The following is a 15,816-nucleotide window of genomic DNA, read 5'->3' on the forward strand; positions in this document are numbered from 1 at the left end:
ATTCTCCTTCCCTCCTCTCTCTCTCCCCTCTCTTCCTCCTCCCCTTCCTCCTCTTCCAATCTATTCTCTACTTCCTTCCTCTTCTCCTTCTCTTTTTCTACTCCTCTTTCCTCTGTCCTATTTGATCCTTCTCCCTCTTCTACTCCCCCTGCTTTTGTCCTTCATCTCTCTTGCCTTCTTGCTCTTTCCCTTGCCCTGCCTCCCAACACCTCCCTCTACTATCCCTGAGCACATCTCTTACCTCATCCCACACCCACCAATCCCCCTCTATCCATACCTCTCCTCTTGCCTTCCATGCAATTTGAATTACCCTTCTTCTTATCCTCCTTTCTTCCCATGTTAGATCTTCCTCAATCCAAGTATTTTCATCTTTCAATTTCCACTTATTTCTTATTATTCTTGTCTTCTCTTCCTCACTTCCTACTCTTACCACTGCCATACCTCCCTTCTCTCTCCTTCCCGCATCTATTTTTCTAATTTCCTCTATCTTAATCTCCACTCCTATCTTTTTCATCACCTCCTCTATTCCCCCTTTTATTCCTCCCGCCTCCTCTTTTACTCCTTTTATCACAACGTTTCTCTTCCTTTCTTCCCTCCCCTTCATTTCATACCTCCTCTCCAGCATTTCCACCCTCTCCTTCCAATCAGGTTCCTCTCTCCCCTCCCCCCTTCTCAGTCCTGCGCTTCCTTCTGCACCTTTTCCTCCTTCGTGCCCTCCCTCCTTAGACTCCATTCTCATCCCTTCCAGTTTTTGTTCCAAATCATCTATTCTCTTCTTAAATTCCTCTCTCTCCTCGCTCCACTTCTCCTCTCGCGCTCTTAACTCGTTCCGTATCTTCTCTACTTCCCTTCCTTGCTCCTTGAAGCCCTCTCTTAACTCTTCTCTCATGCTCCTAAAACCCTCTCTCAATTCGCTAATTATCTCCCTCATCTCTTTCTCACCTACCTCCGTTTCCGCTTTAGGCGACCTTGTCGTCATATTGCTTCTCTTGAAAGCTACCTCCTTCTCTTCGCCCCCGCTCTTATCTAAATCATCCCTCTTCTTTTTCCAAAACTCTTCTAATGTTCCCGTGCTCCCCGTGCTCCCCGTACTCCCTCTTCTGCCTCTATCCTTTTCTTTTACTTTATCTATTGCTTTCTTTATCTCCGTTCCGTTTTCTTTCTCTTCGCTCATCTCTACCTACTCTGTGTCTCACTTCTCCCTCTACCTGTGCTATACTCTATGCTCTGCCACGCACAACCGCACGTACCTCCGTTCGCCTACCGAGTCGCCCCTCTACACCGTCTCTCGTTCTCGCCCTAGCCAGCGCTACCGCACGCGTCTTGGCTCACCTATCGCGTCGCCCCTCTACACCAACTGTCGTTCGTGCCGTACCCTTTGCTCGTGCCTTGTCACTTTTCTTCCCTTTAATCCCTTTTTCCCGCTCCTCCTTCTCTCTCCCCTCTCACCACCACACTCGCTCACCTTTACTCCTCCCTTTTCGCACACTTCGCCTTCCTCAGCCTCCTCCAACTCTCCCTTCTATTCACTTTATTCTCGCACACTCTCACACCTGTCACCTCGATCGTTCCGGAAACGGAAGTCCGTGAAAATTATTAATTAAGGTGGTTCTTGCATTTAGGTCAAAAATAGATAACCCGGAAAATATGATATTAAATGAAAGGTTAACGTTCCTAGAGTGTGTCTAAAAAATTTCGAATTTTTTTACCGCTTGGTTCCGGAGATATATGTCTGTAAACTTTGCCAATTTTACATGGTGATAATAGGGAAAGGAGGGTCAGATCGCACATTTATGGAATACGTTCATACTTCTCGAGTAGATGAACGAATAAAAAACTGTTTAATCGATGCAATAAACATTTCTAAAGATACTGACGCGACACCAAACTGATTGACCGTACCGTATATAAATAAAGCGGAACTTTCGACAAACTTTCGGAAACTTTCGACGTTTTGACACGACACGAGAGTTATGGCGGCCGTCTTGAGTGGCTGCTTGGCAACGTCGCACGCGTCAGCTGACGCATAAGACACGTGTCCTACCATTCTCCCACCGTTGAATGGAGGTTATAAGGATAACATATCTTTTTCGGCAGTTGTATAAATATATTCACTAACGCGGAATTCTAGAAATTGTGACGTATATTTTTTCTATTTTAGTATATTTTATTCTTTACCGGCGTGATCATATTTATGGTTATATCACCAACTCTAGTCTTTGTGACTTTGCTCTGATATTTTCAGTTTATTGCAACGGTTAAATAAGAAAAAACCTTAAGGAATAATTAATTTTAATGTATGCTAATTTTTACATACTAAATCATTCATATTTGTCACTAGTAACAATAGTTGTTTTTGTGACTTCAAATTACTGCAAGAACCACCTTAAATAAATCTTTTAATTATATTGAAATTTATCTTGTACATAAAAAATATAAAATAAATACATTTATATAACATTTAAGTAAGTAAGATATGGGCGTTCTAACCATGGGGCAATGAGGGAAGGTGAGGGGCGGGGGGTATACCGCGGGGGGGGGGGTATACCGCGGGGGGGGTATACCGCTGGGGGGTATACCGCTGGGGGGTATACCGCTGGGGGGTATACCGCTGGGGGGTATACCGCTGGGGGTATACCGCGGAGGGGGTACCGCGGGGGGAGGGGGGTACCGCGTTCGCTTTCTTGCCGCGCCGCGGGCTTGAGGGGGAGGGAGGGTACCGCATTCGCGTTTTTGCCGCGCCGCGGGCGGGGTGGGGGAGGGGGGTACCGCGTTCGCGTTTTTTGCCGCGCCGCGGGCGGGGTGGAGGAGGAGGTACGGCGTTCGCGTTTTTTGCCGCGCCCCGGGGGGGGGAGGGAGAGGGGGGTACCGCGTTTTCGGGCGCCGCGTGGGAGGGGTCCGCGGGGTGAGGGGACCCGCGTTCGCGTTTTCGCCGCGCCGCGGGGAGGGGTGACCGCATTCGCGTTTATATTGTACATAGAAAATTTGCTTACCACCGCTGAATTTGAACCAAAAACCCCTGGCTTTTGAGTCAGTCAAGACTATGAGTCTTGAAATAAGATCCGACTATGAATACACTTAAAATAGTTAAAAATACTGCAGGCTATCTTAAAACAGTTAAAATTTACACAAAAACACACATAGGACACAGATTACATGGTGAAATGAGATATAATGGGTCTCCACACGACGAACAGAAGAGACCGTCCATTAGTATATAAGGCCTGGTGTCGTGTTTACGATAAGCATATAGCATTGAGAACAAACCGCTTATTCTCACAATGCATGATGCACAAAACTTCACATGTCCTGGAGTGAAATAAAAGTATGTGCAACACATCTTTTTCAAAGGATTCAATGTATTCACTTCTGCTTGGTTCAAAACCCTGAAAATTTCTTCCGGAACATCCTCAGACATTTCACTATCATAACACGAATCGTCTGACAGAATTGCATCATCATCAACTTCCATTTCTTCCTCTTCATTCACTTCCTTTTCTTCATTCACTTCCATTTCTTCATTCACTTCCATTTCTTCATTCACTTCCATTTCTTCATTCACTTCCATTTCTTCACCATTTACTTGAACTTCCATTTCATCTCCTTCAAACAATTCTTCGAGATCCATTTTACAGAACGTTGTAGGCCTCAAAAGGCGCCAATACACGGTACTACTGTTAAAATCACAGTGCAGACAGTAACAGTCGCAACACTTGAAAAAATTTTTTTTGTCAAGACAAACACGTCCGAACACGATCAAGCACGCCAACCGACTCTTACTTCCAGCCCTCGACTACTGAGCGTACCATCAAATTCATCCTTTTATATCTCACTATTGTCACATTGTTTATCATATCCAATTTCACCATGATCTCAGCATCCGTACATTTGCGCCTTCCGAAAAATCTACGATATGCAGTTTTGCACGTGTGCGTTGAAATCATCGCAAGACACGTATGTTCTTGAAAACGATATCGCGCCATTGACTTTCGGTGGTTTGATCTGTATAACTGCTATCAAACATCTTTAAAAACAACTATCAAACAACTAAAACGTCTTTTAAAACAATTAAAACGTCTTTAAAAACGTCTTTCAAAACAACTAAAATGTCTAAAACGTCTTTCAAAACAACTATCAAACAACTAAAACGTCTTTCAAAACGTCTAAAATGTCTTTCAAAATAACTAAAACGTCTTTCAAAATGTCTTTCAAAACAACTAAAGCGTCTAAAACGTCTTTTAAAACAACTAAAACGTCTTTAAAAACGTCTTTCAAAACAACTAAAACGTCTAAAACGTCTTTAAAAACATCTTTAAAACAACTAAAACATCTATATTATACTACAAACTATGTGGGAAAAGGAAATAAAACATTTATATATACATATATACTTTATTTTAAAAAAAATCATAATTATTTCTGGTGTCGCGACCACCAGTTACATATTTTTAATACATTTTGTAATGCGCAATTCTTAACATGTTTTTCACATCGTATAGTATTAGTAACATCTAGATTATTTAAAGATTCGATATCTTCGTAATCGGCATCCAAAGTCTCAATGTTTAGATTTTTTCTCGCTTTATTCTTAAGTAGATCCACCAGCCATTCTCGTTTCTGGCATCCCTTGACGTACACAAGAGTCGACGTCTCGTCGCCCTCTCCAAGCACGGCCGATGTAATTAGATGTTTCGCCATGCTGTATGGCACGTTTCCATTCTCCCATCGTAGTCCATGGTGATTTGCAATCAACCAAGAAGCGCATGATTTGTCGGATTTCGTGAAGAGACTCCATGGCATGGGACATGTAAAAATGTAATGCTCCAAAACGGTCCCGTTTCTCAGAACCGCCACCTCCTTTACGACAAATTTCATCTCGACGGCGAATCCTTGCAGATCAACAAACGTTGGTACGATCATGACGAAACGACGGAGCAATCTGTATCTTATCGCAGTACATCAGTGCTTCTTATATGGCAATATCCGCTGATATTGAATTTACATGATTTTGCGCACTACGTTCGACAACGGATAGTATTCGATTACGCGATCGTGCAAGATGAGACAATAGGCGGTAGTATTTGCCGGTACATTCTCTTTGCAGTCAAATTCTTTTCGCACATCCACGGTGGCGCTCTTGACAGATTCGTTTTGTCGCGAGCAATCAATGACAACAAAAGGTCCTTTTGTCAGGAATGTAACCACGGTGCAAAGTGTATCGAAGCAGTCGTATCCGTAATAAGCTTTACGAAAACGCGCATACATATCGAAAAGGACGGCGTACCGATTTTTGCCAAAATCCAGATTCAAGTCATCGTACGGATAAAATTCAGAGTTTAGATAAAGTTTCACGTTGGTCAAGTTACAGTCATCGAATACGCTAACATCTTGCGACATGATATTCTTGCGCCCGGTCTGCAGCGCAAAGATAACGTACCGCGGCTTCTCCAGCTGAGTCGCCGTTTTGACGGCCCACGAAAGCTTGGTCGTGCTCTGCAACATGGGATACTCGTACAGATCCCACGAACGGAAACTAACACTAAAATATCGCCCGCTTTCCAAGGCCCGTAGCATGGATAGCTTATTGACCTCGTTTAATGTGACGTGAGGCATTCGCCACTGTACTTTAAACATTTCAATTTCCGGCTCCGTCGCAGGATTTCCTACAATGCAATTGTTATCGCTGCGCGCTCGTATCAAAATTAATTCGTGACGAGCGTTAACAACCACGCGTTTGTAATCCTCGCAAAAGCCCAACAATGTGTTGAGCGGTACGCAAAAGTTGAAATATCCCTCCGGGTGAGAAGATGAAATGTCCCATCCAGCATTTTGCATAATTTTGGCTTCGTCATTTGTAAACGATACATAGTTCTTGATGGTACTGGTTATTCCAACGTTTCTGTTGCGATCAATCTCCACGCCATTGAGCTCGTATCGAATTTCATCAAACATGAACACCACGCAATTATTCGCAAGCGTTGTCTCAGACTTGTCATCTTTTTTCTTTATCGTCAATCTTCCTTCAACGTAGAGAAAGCTCTCGCACGGCAACGTGTATAAATCCTGCTGTTGTATGGGTATTCTTATCTCATCGTTATGTCCAAACGTTGTGTTGGCGTACGTATTGTACGTGTGTGTCTCAATCTTGACGACGCTGTCGTCAAAGATCGGTTCACCTTCAATGTTTAAGATGTTAGCCATTTCGTACGACGAAACCCAATGATTTCAAAAATTCAACGTTCGACGCAGTGAGTTTCTTCTTTGGCGATCGGAATGTCTCTCTAATTTTGTTTCTCGTCTGTTGCACCTGCTCAGCTTCGTTCAGTACGAGCATCTCACGTTATCGCTGTCGTCTTCGTACATGCAGTCTAACGGTGATCTCCTCTCCACGAAAATCAATCAATCGACCGTCCTGATCCACGACGCGAAGCGTCAAGTCCGAAATGCTCCGTACGATGATCGGAAGGTAAATGATCTGTGCAGGCGTTTCCGATATCTTATATCCTGGAGGCACACTTGGTGAAAACTCGTGTATCGTGTGCACGTACTTGTCGTTGCTGTACGCACCCGCGGTCACGATACACTCTATGCGAATGATGTTTACGTTGATGATATTTATCGGAACATCCGATTCGTACCATTGTCGCGACTCCAGCACGCGATTTGCTGAAAATCCCAGCAGCGATCCGATGTTGTTCGGTTTTGTGAAATTTATCCGATAAGCGCACTTGATCTCGCTCTTCATCGTATTGTTATTAGCTCGAATAATAATCAATGGGTGCGGTTCATCTTCGTTTGTCGAGACAATATTGGATTGGTTGGAAAAGAGCGCGTTTCAGATACATGTCTATATCACGCAGTTTGTACGATCCTTCGGGAATGGTAATCTTCTTGTCGTCGTCGTCGTCATAGTAGAATTTATTGTTCGACGAATTTACATTCGGTATCGTGTGATAGGTTTCAAAATCTGTCAGACCGAGCTCGTAATCGCCATCGCTCAAATCCACGGCGGGAAAGTAGCTTACCGCGAGGATGCTGCTCTTGCCGGTGAGCGTAAATGTCAGTGACATGTTTGAATGAATATTGAGATTAAACAGCGTAACGCCGGTCTTTAAATTGATTGTCAACCGACTGTAGAAAACGCAGACACAGTTGTCCGCAATTGCTCTGATCGTATCGCTGATAAGGCGTGTGATTGTACTCTATTACATTGTTCTTTAGATACTGCGCCATTTCTCTCGGCGGTCGAAGATTGCCAAAACTGTCGAAATATATGGCACGATCTCCCCTCTTCGCGTACGCCACCCAGTGAGTACCCGGTCCCTCAGTATTATATAAATTCACGATACCGCTTTCGTTCCGACGTATACCGCCGATCGGTAACGAGTCGCGCATGAAAATACCTCTAAAATATGGAATGCGCATACGTTTTGCCAATTGTTGCAGTTGTACGTTGGTAGTTACACACTTGGGGATTTTTAGCGTCTCTTCGACGTTTTTTTTTTCTCGAGACTCCCCGTCCGCGTTTGTACGGAGCGAGATAAAGTCCGTGACCTTCCATGGCGCGATTGTGACGTTGCATCTCTTCCAGCTGACGCTGCGCGGCTTTGTTATCGTTCACGGCCTTTGCGACTCCCGCCGCTCCGCCGACCAACGAACCGAGAACCCCTAATAACGGCAGGATACCGCCGCGTTTCGCTACCGGAAGTATTCGCTTGTTCTTCTTCTTTTTCTTCGTTTTCAAACCCATACCGAGTTTCATTTTAGCCTTCATGGCCGCCCAGACGGCTGTAGCTGCTGCTTTCTCTCCGAGAGTCGAATCGTTCGCGGTGACACGTTTTCGCGCTTTCGCGGCGAGTATATTGTCTGCCACGTGTCGTTCTGCGAGATCGTTGCTGCGCGAATAGGCTATGTCGTGCTCGCGACACGCTGCGTCCAATGGATTAATACCCCGATCACCTGTTGCCAATCGTGTTTCTAAATGAGTTCCCGGACCGCAAAATTGATAGCCAGGGATATGTAATTCGATCGGAAACGCGTTTATCGCGCGATTCAACAGACCTCGACCTATCTTCGGCAGCATTCGCCGCAGTTTTTTATCAACGGTGGCGGACCGTCGATGTGCGTTTGCTGCCACGGCAAATTATAATGTATTAAACAGCGACGATATTGCTGAACCTCCAAATCTGCCTTGATATGTTCAGGAAGCTTATCCCACAAATAATCTATGTAATTATAAAACTGTCGTAGTAGAATGACCTTTGGTATATACTTCAACTGCTATGCGGTTAAATCGTAAATATCGGTGTTATCCGACACGAGCAAAAACATTTTAAAGACTGAGCATCTCAGCTCTACGCGCCTCTATAAATAGGCCAGCTTTCTCAATACTGTTTTTCATTCGTTGTGGAGGGGAGGTAAAATGCGGTTCGTACGACAATCGCGGATGATCAAAGTGACAAACTTTGACGATAGGATACAATTAACGAAAGAGGTACGCAAACATGGAGACATGCTACCGATTTCTATACGCGGTATCATCTGCGGTCCGTCGAATTGCGGCAAGACAAACGTCTTGATAAGCTTGCTGGAAAGTCCGCACGGTGTACGTGTCGAGAACGTGTATGTGTACTCGAAATCGTTGCAACAACCGAAATATCGATATATGGAGAATATACTATACGACGACGACGACGATGTCCTCACGGTCTCGCCGGCCGTGGAGGAGCGCGCCGTCGCTTTCCCGAATATTTTCCACAAGAATCAACGGTAGCAAGATGGTAGCTCGACCAGACAATTTTCTCTACTACGGTAATGGGCGCCAGGTGCGAATACGCGCACCACGTTACTCGAATTCCGACTCTAATACTCAAACGCGAAATATCTCAGGCGTGAATTCTCCAGGCGAGATCGCGATCGTGGATCTCGATTGGAGGGAGGAGAGGGAGCGCAGCACAATCGACACACATGAAATAAAGCCAATTGAAGAACAATGGTAACGAGTATATTTTAGAAAAGAGAAGAAAACAGGATAATGATCTTCCGCAAGGGACCGACGACGGTCCTAGCGCGTCCCGCTACGCTTCGCGAGATCGGCTACGTATCTCGTTACAACTCAGTAATGACTGAGCGCGAATTAACTCTAGCGCGGAACAAGATTCGTACGCAGGACGATACATTCACGCGGGATGTACCTTACGCGAAACGATGCTCTAATGCGACACAATACCCTGCTCCAACTGATTTTAACGCGACACGATACTTTACGCGAGACGGCACATTGACACGAGGATGATACGCTCCTACGAGCGATACATTTCACGCAAACGATACATTAACATTACGCGGACCGAGACATTAACGCGAGCGATACCTTACGCAGAACGATACGTGAACATTACGCAGATAATTTCGCGGCATCGACGCACTCTTACTTCCAACGAACGCAACGACACACGACACGATAATTTTCCAACAAAATGACCGCGAATCCCTCCGGATTACGCGAGTCCCAGATTGACCCCGCGATTGACCTCGGCCTTCACGCACGAAGCCTCGCGAGGTCCGCAATACGACACAACGATGCCCCGTACGCCGCGACGCGATCACGCGGAGGCCACGCTACGGCCCCGCGATGATACGGTGTCCGGTCGTGCGAAGAGCACCCCGCCTAAAACGGCTCGATTACGCCCGGCGCATCTTCCCGTTTACGAAACTCCACCGAATTTCCACAACGATCTCACGAAATCACACGGCACATCAAACGCTCCCGTTCTCACAACGACATCACGAAAATCACACGGAAACTAAACGTATTCGACGGAAATCACACGGAAATCGGACGACTCAAATTACGCGGAAATTATACAATTACGAGACGCTGACTGTCGGCGGCCGCACTTTCGAATCCCCGAGACGGGCGGCGCAACTCTCGTTTTCTCGGCCGGGCCCTCCCGCGGTATTTCTCTCGATTCTCTATAGCGATAACACATTCCCGCGGCACAACGCGACTCCCGGGAGGGCCTCGGTATCGCGGCGATCTTACTTTTGGATGCGTGAGCAGTGGCCTTACAGCGGTTCTCCTGATTGCCGGCAGCTTCTCGTCGCGAACACCGGGGCTGGATGTTACCTCACTCGCGGCTCACCCGACAGTAATTCTCTCCGGTCCGGCAAGACCACGCTGGGCCCACGCGCCTGCGCGCCGGGGTTGCACCACTGCCGCGCCTCGTGCGATCGCCGCGCCCGTCTTCCGGTGCCTCGCGCGATCACCGCGCCTCGCGCGCCCGCCGCACCCGACTCCTGCTGCGCCCTGTGCGATTGCTGCGCCCGGCCGGGCGCCTTTCACATACGCCTCCACCTACTGGCGGGTGTTTCAAATCCGCGTCGAGTCCGGCTGTCCAGGCCGCGACTCGAGGACCGGTCCTTCGACGGCCAGGCTGGACAGGCCGTGGCCTGTCGACCGGTGGCGGAACTCCGGTAGTGGTTTTATCGTGGGACGGGGACCTTCGTCGGGGCGTCCCCCTTCTCGGTCCCTCCGTGTCCCGGGCCGTCATCCGTCGTTGCGGGCTACGCGTTCTTCGTGCTAGGTGCTCGGCTGCCCCGGCTATGGGCCCCAGCGTGACCCGACCGTCGGCCGTCCTTCCTCGGTACGCTTCCGGCTGTCCACCTGCAATAATCCCGCGGTGCGACTTCACGTCGTTACATCAATCCTGGCCATCTGCTCCGCACCCTCGCTCCTAACCTAGAAGTCTTACAAAATTTAGCCTAACGATAACGCTAACGCCTCGCCCGCTCGGGTGGAGGCACCACCCTTGACGCCCACCTCGGCCGAGCTACCATCCGGGCCGGGGACGTGACTAATGTCACGTCACAACTAACACTGATAGAAGAGATTGGCTACTTTACGTTCTGGAATAACAGTGACGTCATTCCACCGAGCAAGGCGCTCCCGAATTCTATTTTTATCTTTGATGACGTGGCGTGCGACAAGCAGGATACGATAAGAGAATACTTTGCAATGAGCCGGCACGCGGACGTTGACTCCTTCTATCTTTGTCAGACGTATACAAAGATACCGAAGCATCTTATACGCGACAACGCGAATCTATTGATTCTGTTTAAACAGGATGGTACCAATCTGAAACACGTATACAACGATCACGTAAACACAGATATGTCTTACGATGATTTTAGTAAATTGTGTCATACATGTTGGCAACAAAAGTATGGATTCGTGGTGATAGATAAGGACAGCGCGATTTCGAATGGTCGATACAGAAAAGGATTTAACGACTTTGCGATACCGAAACGTGGTTAGTTGTTGTCGACGCGTCGATTGAACAACGTTATCGCAACATGGACAGCAGCGAGGAGATTAGAGAGCGCGAGAGGATAGCAAATCAAATTGCGAAAACGAGCGATTCGATTCGCAAAAAGTATCACGCCTTGAAAACTGATAAAATGGAGGAAGATATCGCGTTGGAGAGACACTTTAAGCCCATCATCGAGCCTCTAAGGCAGATTGCCGAAACACCGTTGGCAAAGAATCCGATGTGTCAAAGATTGAGAATGAAACGGCGTGGGAAGACGAAGAGCCAAAGCTCAAACGAAAACGACCAAACGCCTCGTTTAACGACTCTGTAATGGCTTCAACTCCGGTTACGTTGAAACGATCGATAAATGTGCCATCTAATTTGAGCGAAATAACCAAAATTTTACAACCGCGTAAATCGAAACGATCGAAAGGTTCATTGAATGAACCACCGATAACCTCTGCGCATTCCGTGCAACCCACAATGCTCGAATCACTCGCAAACGAGGATGTTTTCGAGACCACGGATGACTCACTCGTGACGTCCGTTCGACAGCAGTTGCAAACATCTGAGGGTCGAGAAACGTTGCGAGATCACTTTGGTCTATTGGGTCAGAAGTATGTCGGGGCAGTTCTGAGCGGCGATCAAGAAAGCGGTATAGACACCGTGTACGGTGTTTATTTCAGCAACGATGGAATGATGCTCGGTAATAAACGTTTTGACGTGGACAACGCGGACAACATAATTATCGACGGCATACGATACGCTGGCACACGCGGTCTTTACGAGTTGATCTTTAAGAAATTTCCCAATGACGATATCTACACGGAGGACGACAAGCAAAAATACAAGAGCATGCTGTTGGCAACGAGTGCTCATAAACGCAATTACGATGCTCACGCTCGAATAAATAGCAACAGGGGATACAAGTACACACAAATAATCGCACCGTTGATTTCGGGTAAAATAGCTGGAAAAGGTATACCGCGTGCCATGACATTAAACGGCAACAAGATCGACCATATAATTGCATAGTCGATTTCGGGTAAAAACGCTGGAAAAGGTATACCGCGTGCCATGACATCAAACGACAACATGATCGACTATGTTCATTGGGACGATCCCAACGAGCTTGTAGATCGTCTCCAATTGCTCGAAGCTTCGCGCCTAGCGGGTCACACCGGTCACGATAACGAGATCCTGTCGATTATCGAGGAACTTCGCGAGGCTGGACTTATTATAAATTAAACCGCGCGTCGGCGAGTCATTCAATCAACATCGAAATGCCGATCAACAAGTTTGGTATATCGCTCGGAAGAGGCGGTGCGGAACCGTACTATCAATGGAGCGGATTAATCAGAAATTACGTGCGCGATAACGCTCTTTGCATGGTCGCCACTGACTTTGACGCGAAATCGCGCAAGATTCGACGGATAGCGCCGCCTGTAGATGATGGCGATGCCGCCAATAAACGTTACGTGCAGCAGAGCGTGCACATTTTGAAAGATCGGCAGGATGAAATCGAGAGAAAGATGGTCGCATTCCAGAATAACGTGCAAATTACCCTAAACGAACTTCAAAAGATGATTCAAGATGTAATTGCGAATCATCGCGAATAGATAAGAACGTACATCTGATCTCTGCGTCAGTTGCGCGTCATCGTTATGGCTAGTAAGAAGCAATCAACTGAGAAACGGAGGCTGGTGGAAGAACTACACGCTTTTGCGAGAAGAAATTTTTTGCGAAGACGCGTCATAGTGCGCGGATACGATGACCTGTGGTAGGCGGATGTGGTCGAGATGCGCCCATACACGCAATTCAACAGAGGCTACCACTACATACTCACCGTTATCGACGTGCTGAGCAAGCACGCATGGGCCGTACCGCTCAAGGCCAAGAGCGGAACCGAGGTTACTACGGCGATAGCGAAAATAATTCGAGACGGCGGAAGATGTCCGAAAAATCTGCAGACTGACAAGGGGAAAGAATTTTACAACGCAAACGTGCAGAAACTCTTGAAGAAACATAATATCAATCACTATTCGACCTATTCCGTAATGAAGGCATCGGTCGTCGAACGATTCAATCGCACTCTCAAGAACGATATGTGGAAATTGTTTACGCTCAACGGAAATTACAAATGGATCGACTCGCTGCCGGGTCTCATATCGGATTACAACGCGCGAAAGCATCAAACTATCGGCATGCGACCCATCAATGTTACCCCCGCGATCGCCGACAAGCTCCTAACAACGGTGTACAGTCACGTAAAGATCGCTGCTCCCGCGCGATTCAAAGTGGGCGACTCGGTACGCGTGAGTAAATTCAAGACAATCTTCGAGAAAGGATACACGCCAAATTGGACCACGGAGGTGTTTAGAATCGTCAAAGTGCAGAAAACTAATCCCGTGACGTATCTATTGGAAGATTCCTGCGGAAAAGCCGTCGCCGGCGGCTTCTACGAATACGAGTTACATTGCGTTGCTAATCCCGACGTGTATCTCGTTGAAAAAGTTTTGCGCAAAAGAAGGGATGAGGTTTATGTAAAGTGGTTAGGATTTGATAATTCTTACAATTCATGGATACTCAAGAATAATGTATTGTAAAAATTTATTACAATATAAAGACATATTATACATACAAATGAGTCATTTATTTACATAAATATTTGTACATGTAATTACAATATATATTTACGACGGTATATTATAATGTCCCCATGGCAGCGTCTCGGTAGAACCAGGTATAATGTATCGTTTATCATCGTACGGACTTAGAGCTATTTTCGTTTCGGACACGGTGTACACCTCGTGTTGTTTGGATCTTATGCAGGTCTGCTGTCGTGTCATTTCAATTTCGTCGCGCAGACACCGCGTGTAATCGTCGAACGTTATCGACCTGGCTACGACGTTACTCTTAACACCTTTAGCCATTTTCGTATCTTTCTTACCGTCGACTCGCAAGGCGTACATCTTTGCTCTAAGCCCGACGAATTCGGTCATTATCGCACCGTTGTTTTCGTCTTTCATCAAGCCCGGAACTTTTTTATTGGCGAGTAGGATACCGTACGCATTATCGACCGCGTAATCGCTAGTGTCAAATATGTAATCTAATAATGTGGCGCTTCATGTTGTCATACACATCGTCGCACTCGATGTGATAAATGAGGCTGTCAGTATCGGTGTACGTGACTTTACACTTGTCGCGATACAACGGTAACATGTACTCGTGATGAAATTCGTACAAACATGTTTTGGATATATCGAGGATGCACATACCCACGTAGATTGGTTTGTCGAACTTCACCTCGAGTTTTCGCATTTCTATTGCTACTAGATTCTCCGAAAATACGCTTCGGCTATGAAAATTTGGTTTTGCGATCATTGCCTCCGCGCCGTATCTACCCTCCCAATGAGTCACGAGTCGCACGTCAACGTGATTGCGCACATTCTCCATGGTTTTGCCAAACACAGCGTTGTTCATCAATTTGTATAAATTTTTCTCGAAATCATTCTTGGCCAATGTTCTAAATTTCGTATTAAGTTCTATATAATCGCGAAGCCATGGAGATTGCGCGAATTTCAATATGCGGTGAATCTTTGATATACGGAGACCTTGACGAGTACACTGCTGCAGGTTGCGATAATGTATTACATAACGTTTCTTATCGTATAATGTTGCGTTGAGCTTGTCCTGCCGCTTACCGGGTGGTTTATCGCGCGTCGGACAGAACGGTAGGTCAGTGTGCGCGTCGTGAAGATGTTGCGGATACTCCAAGTCGACTTCGAGAATGTAGCCTATCGTGGAATCCAACGCGACATCCATAACATTAAAATCGGTTACGTCGTCGACCCATTGAAAATCTGCGTATGGCAATGGTTGACACATTGCCCAGCCGTATAAGTTGTTTACGTCGAAATACACGTGAAACACGTCCCACGTGAAACCCGGTAGAGTATAATAATACGCCGGATCGAATCCATAACTCGCGACGCAGCTATCGCGAAAATTTTCAAAAATATCGGCCAACAGCAAGACATCGGTTTTGAGATATAAATTGCTGTAGTCACCGAGCGTTTGAATGGAGAACCGCTGCCAGACGTTGACGGCGTGCGCGTAATCGCTCTCGGATACGGTGTCTCCTGTCAATGAACTATAAAACGACTCGCGCGGTGGTAAACACAAGTCCTCCAACTTTTCGACGCAGTCAATGTACTCATACGGAAATACGCCTTTTCGTGTCAGCAAATCGAAATTTTCTGCGGATAATTTACAAAATTCGCGTTGCAATATTCGCAGTTTATCCTTGCTGAGATAAGATGCCAATTTGTCGAGACTAGCTGTGAGAAACTTGTACGAATCGATAAATCGCAATTTGACGCAAGTTTTCTTATCTTTATCTTCGGTGCTTTTAACGTTTTTCGTAAACGAAATGTATTTCTCTTTTGTGATTGGGAGTAAGTCTACATGTCCTTCGTACGCTGTTGCTATTTCCGTTATAATA

Source organism: Temnothorax nylanderi, unplaced genomic scaffold, assembly GCF_030848795.1.
Source record: "Temnothorax nylanderi isolate EJ_2023f unplaced genomic scaffold, tnyl_v1.0 TNYL_tig0359_pilon, whole genome shotgun sequence".
NCBI classification, from domain to species: Eukaryota; Metazoa; Arthropoda; class Insecta; order Hymenoptera; family Formicidae; genus Temnothorax; species Temnothorax nylanderi.